This window comes from Dermacentor albipictus, chromosome 1 (assembly GCF_038994185.2).
Source record: "Dermacentor albipictus isolate Rhodes 1998 colony chromosome 1, USDA_Dalb.pri_finalv2, whole genome shotgun sequence".
In the NCBI taxonomy this organism is placed as follows: Eukaryota; Metazoa; Arthropoda; class Arachnida; order Ixodida; family Ixodidae; genus Dermacentor; species Dermacentor albipictus.
In genome coordinates this window covers 478,941,549-478,947,548 of record NC_091821.1, presented here as the reverse complement: position 1 = coordinate 478,947,548, position 6,000 = coordinate 478,941,549, and the positions used below count along the sequence as shown (strand labels likewise).

At 42.2% G+C, this 6,000-nt stretch overlaps 1 pseudogene; it reads left to right on the top strand.

The window, feature by feature from the left end:
* The first annotated feature begins 1,544 nt into the window (after window positions 1-1,544).
* Window positions 1,545-3,578, top strand: LOC139054539 (uncharacterized; annotated as a pseudogene).
* The last annotated feature ends 2,422 nt before the right edge of the window (window positions 3,579-6,000 follow it).

The following is a 6,000-nucleotide window of genomic DNA, read 5'->3' as shown; positions in this document are numbered from 1 at the left end:
TGCAAGCCGCGGTCGTCGCGAGCGTCGGTAAGCGGCAGATCGGAAAGCAGCCGCTCGAGACGTGCGCGTTATGTTTGTTGTTTGGCCATGCTTACTAAGTTCACAATATCCAAGCTTGCTTTAAGGTAAATACCACCTTGCACATTCTTGCTGATTCACTCTTCCTGCCAAAAATTTTCGTTTCCTGTAGTAACCGGCCATCGGTGCAAGCTTACTTTAGCTGTTCGCCCGACGAGGCACTAGATTTGCTTTGGTGAGGCAGGTATCTCTAATGCTCTAATAGTGCTGTTGGTCCTAAGGTAATCGCTTGTTAACGTGGTCTGGGTTCATTTCGCGGAGCAGTCTATACGAGCCAATTCTCATTAGCAGTGAAAAGGCACCTTGCTGATTAATGCGATGAGTTGCAATGAATCCAACATCTGCATTGAATGAGGCGTGATATACACTAAATATTTATTGCAGCATGATATAAAGCAATATGCGCCTATGTAGTACTTAAATTGTTAATTTTGAGCAGATGTGTGTTTTGGCTGCTGAGTTCTAGGATTTAGTGTACTCTGGGAAGGAAACTGCTTTAGTGTTCTGGTGAAGCAGCGCACTGACCAGGGCAAGGCAGACACACACATGAATACAAGACACTTGCTGTGCTTGTGTCACTCCGCTTTGTACTGGTCGGTGCGCTGCTTCACCAACACGGTATGATTATTAATCACCAACTCGCCCAACCACCCACATTACTGCGTTAGCTTTATAATGCAGTTCTCTTCGTGCCATGCAGTGACGTTATTGGGACAAGAAATAGGCAGCAAAGTTACAGGCGCTAGCATCTCAGAATCACCATGTATTGAAGGCATGTACAGTTTGCCAAAAACATCTTAATCTGTGATTTGCCTGAACCTAAGCCTGAGAGGGTATAATGAGCTATAGGCTAGGCCACGTTGCTGAAGATGGGAAGATGGTCTTTCTCTTTAGTATACCATGCTTATTTGTGTCTAATACATGTGTTCTTTCTGTGCTGGCAGTGCTGATGACACTCCCTGGGAGCCATCCAAAAGCACACGAATTCGCAGCACCCATTTCGTTGGAAACTGCACGAGTGACCTAAGGGAACATCCATCATACATCCCTACCATATTTGCACCTGTGTACCGAAAGAAAGCACCAGATCGAGAGAGGGCGAAAAGGTATGACTTGCAATGCGCAAGTATTATGACTTTTAGTAGTAGCACTCTTGTAGAATATTATATGCACACATTGCCTTTGCGAACATTGCCTTTGCAAACATTTTATTGGAAGTAATTTAATTCCCATAACAAATAGGCTCATGTCATTTCTATGCAATGCAGATGGGAGCGGCGTCTAATAGACCAGTGGCAATCGCAGCAGTCGTCTAAGCAGTCAGCACCACAGGGACATGCGCTTTTGGACTGCAGTGACACAGCTCTGGAGCAGCAGCAAGACACATGTGAGACTCCACAACGTGCCTTTCTGAACTGACAGAACTGTCAACAAGGAACCCACTGGATTTCTAGTCATCGAGTAGCATGACAACAGAAGTTCCTGCTGCCAGAGTGACTGATGTTGTAATTACACGTTTTTATTCATAAACAGGTCAGCATTATTTTATCATACAGAAATATTTAATTTTGAGAACGGTAGTAAGAATGGATTTAGGTGCACTCCTTTCTCCAGCAACTTTGTGCTAGTTCTTGTCCTGTCATTACTATTTTGTGTGCCTTCAATATATTTCCATGTAGCAAGCTGTGGCAATTATTCATTCAAGCCTGTGCTGTTCTGTGGCAACTATTTCAGGGATGCCAGACAGAATGTTCTGCTTCAGGCAAGCTGGACCTCCTGCTCTCGGCAACCAATGGGACTGAAGCATCAACGCAAGTCACGCATGCTGAACAAATTGACAAGGTTTGTGATTGTACAGAACTTGCCAATTACATTTTCAGTTTTTGTGAGGAGTACTATGTCAATGAAACCCAAACTGAGAGGTAGATATTGGAATCTATGCTGAAACAGCATGACTGAAACAAAAACAATAAGCTACACACTACAAGGAAAAAAACTAATAATTTTGTTGGAGTTCTTGTTTCAGTTGCACCTTTTTAACTTAAATTTAGGATGAACCAACTGAGCCTGCACCAAGATGTTGAATTTAAGAACTAGAAATGAACAGTCAGGGAACATCAAACATTGTTCCAGCAACAGTTTTAGCCATGCGGAGGTAAAAATATTGGTGCCCGTCAGTAGTCTACTGAAGGCTTTCTTGCGCCTAAACGAAACTGTTTTTTTTAAATTTTCTCAGAAAAAACAAATTCTGGAGAAGCTTATTAGCTAAAGCTGTTATGGACAGCATGGCTGGGTCATTGAACCCGTTACTAGGTAGTTGGGACTAGAAAAATGTTTCCCATAAAGTATAATACATAAGATGATAAATATGGCATATTTGCCACTATTTCATTATACCAATTATACTAATGAAATGATTAATAAATATCAGTACACAGTGACATAATATGTCAGTACACCATATGCAGTTTTATTAAAAAAACACAGGTGCAAGAAAAAAATATTGAATACTCATGTAATCACGATAGCAATAACATGCAGTGGTTTCGTGAGCTTCCTAGCAGTTTATTACTGACCCATGCGTACATTTTTTTTTCAGTGCATTATAGTGACCATTTCCTCCAATTTGTTTAGGTGACTGGCACAGACTATAACTGGAAAAGAAGATGCAGCTATTGAGGGCTTCAACTCGGTGAAGGACAATGAAGAAGCTTTGCGGGACCTGTGCGGCGTTACACTGCCTGTGTTTAGTCTCCTGCTGAACGTTCTCCCTCATTCGAGGTACAAAAGCACTGATGTGACGCGTGAGGACAAACTTTGTTCGTTTTTAGCTAAACTTCGGCTTGGTGTGACATTCAGCGCACTTGCTGCAATATTTAGTGTGAGCACCACAACTGCATCAAATGTGTTCAGGAGAACACTTGACCTCCTTAGTGTTGCCTTGGAAGACTGGGTGTTTGTGCCTTCACGAGATGTTATCAAACTCTCTTTGCCCCTCTCATTTAAAGAACATTATCCTAATTGTACATTTACAATAGACTGCAATGAAATACGAACAGAAATGCCCTCTAAAGTGGAACAGCAACATGTAATGTTTTCTCATTATAAAGGGACTTGCACACTCAAGTTTTTGGTAGGTATAATTCCTAATGGAATGATAGCATTTATGTCTAAAATGTATGGTGGGCGGCTCACAGACTCCTTTATTACACAAGACTGGATTTTTAGAGCTTCTAAAGCCTGGAGATCTAGTGCTAAGTGACAAGGGCTTCCAAAGAATTAGGACAGAAGTTGAGGGAAAGGGAGCAGTACTGCTGATGCCACCGTTCAATACGTATGGAGGGCAAATGTCTCAGGAAGACATGGACATGACGTATCAAATTGCATCAGTTCGCATACATGTGGAGAGGGTAATTCGAAGGCTGAAGACATATTGTATTCTAAGCAACACAGTGCCCCTGACTTTAGTACCACACATGAAGAACATGGAGCCCCTATAATCAAGAAGCAAGCTTGCAACTAGTTTTTTGTTCTGCAGACTGCTGTGTTTTACATGCTGTATTTGTTCTGGAAAACTGCTTCTAATACTTCATTGTGCAAAACACTTTATTTTAAGCCTACCTTTAAATACACCTTCTTTGCTTCTAACTACATTCAACCAAGAACATTCAGCTTGGTTTTGATGTAAGCTCATGCAACGGCATCGTTTAATGTTCGTTATAACATTAGAAATCAGTGCTTTTAAATGTGTGTTCTGTCCTATTATGCCAACTGGATATTCCTCTAATGTAGCATACCCTTTACTTTTATATTTTTAGTGTCACTCATGTTCACATAGCAGATCTGACAACAACATACTGTTCAAAAAGGGCTTTAGAAATTCTTGTAGTTATATTTGTCTGACAGAAGAACCCAACAATCATTTTAGCACATGTTAGTGTTTTGGCTCTCTTACTCGAGGCTCGGTTAGTGTAACATGCATTCCATTCTGTTTGAGTGACTCTGTTTTGTGTTGAATAGCTTACATGTTTTCATTACGAAATGGATAGGTAACATGGCTGAGCATAGTACCATGGACCAGTGACTTCAATAGAAAAGGACAGTTTTATTGTTTTTGTTGTTGCACAATAAACTTTATTTACAGTTTCATACAGGCTGCATTTGAATGCTAATACAAGAGACTGGACGCGTTTAAGCACACTTGATAGTAGTGTAGTGGCGAACCTGTGCATAGCTATTCGTTGATTTGTGTAACTTTCTGTTGCAATGTAGTAACAAGAACATAAGAACTGCTGGTGTTCCTATTTGTACCCATCTTTACATCACAGTCTTTACGTTAACCGTGCATGTGACTAGAAGCACTAAGCATGAAACCTTTTTGTTGCAAACGAATTTATTTTGTTAACTAGCAGCACTTGTTATTCACTTCGAAGGGGATTCGCTATACTCTCGCGCCCTCTCGAGCTTCACACCACGTCCAAGTATCTTCCTTGGGTACGTGGATGATTGCCTCTCCGGATTAAGAAAACAAGTCCCTATGTGCAATCTCAGGCGCGCAATGGTGCCGGTGAAAGAAAAGCTTGCGAAAGACAAGTTCCCCGGAGCCGTGTACAGGACTCCTTGCGCTGGTTGTGAACACGTACTACTGCGCTCAATATGAGTTGCAACGTCCGAGCGCCGACCGGAGCTCGCTCCTCGGCTTGCATTGCGACAACACTCGCTAGGAATTCCGGGAGAAAGTGCTGTTCTGGGAAGTGACCGTGCCCCCCATCAGGAAAACAGCTTGCAGTCTGTGGCTTCACGGTTTTAAAGGCGGCCTCTTTCAGCAGATGAAAAATTTTCTGCTCACATCCCGAACTTGCCTGCGTCACTTTATTACAAAATTGAAGTCAATTTGATGCAAACGGATTAAATATGCAGTAAAACGCAATTCAAGCATCCACGCACATGCAGGAAACCGTTTTCAAAGCCCAGTTTCACTATGACTAAATGATCTCACATGGAGTCACTACTGATTGCTCTCACGAGACCACATTCAGGAGGCGTTTTTTTTTTTTTTGCTCCCAAGACACAACACATGTGAAACGACTAAGGTCTCAACGCCCTGCTTGGCTCTGAGCATAAGTTTACATGACCAAGTCGCTAGAGATTCTGGTCACGCAACCACCTTCTGACATGCTGCCCTATTTCGTACCCTGGCGTCATGTATGTCAAACAATAAAAGTTCAGTCGAGTGTACTGATCTTGTAACCAGGGATGATGCATATCAAACGAAATTGTTTTCGAAGCCCGGCTCTGCCACCACCATGATGAGGTCACATGAGCATGTCACTAGTGGTTAGGGACGCATGACGCATTCCTTATGCAACTTTTTTAAACTTGTATAGGAACGCACGTCGTCGGATGGTAAAGATCGTCTTGACGGGCGGAGACAACTGCTTGTTGTCTCGGTTTCCCTCTGGAGGTTAGCCCTTTGGCTTTAGCGGTAGCATGTGCAAACTGTCGACGCCAAGAGAGGCTACCGACGCGATCGATCACGCAAAATACTTTGTCATTCTTGTTTGTCGAAATTTCACTGTGAATTAAAACGTTAGTTAGTTAGTTAATTTGGGTTTAATGGCACAAAGGCAACTAAGGCCATGCTGCGCCAGACACAAGACAAATGAAATGCAATGTTAGAATAGGTAAACCTGTATTACATTATAGTTGGTGTAAATAACCACTTTTTTCTAAAAAGTCGAACAAGTTAGCAAATGGCACTAGGGGGTCATCTGCTAGTAATAGTGCAGGGTGTAATGGAGTGTGCGAATTATATAGGCTGTGTAAAAACCTCCGTCTCAGTATGTCGATGTGTGGACATGTTATTAGGATGTGTATGACTGTGAGAGGTTCAAGGCATTTTTCGCAGGTTGGCGGGTTTTC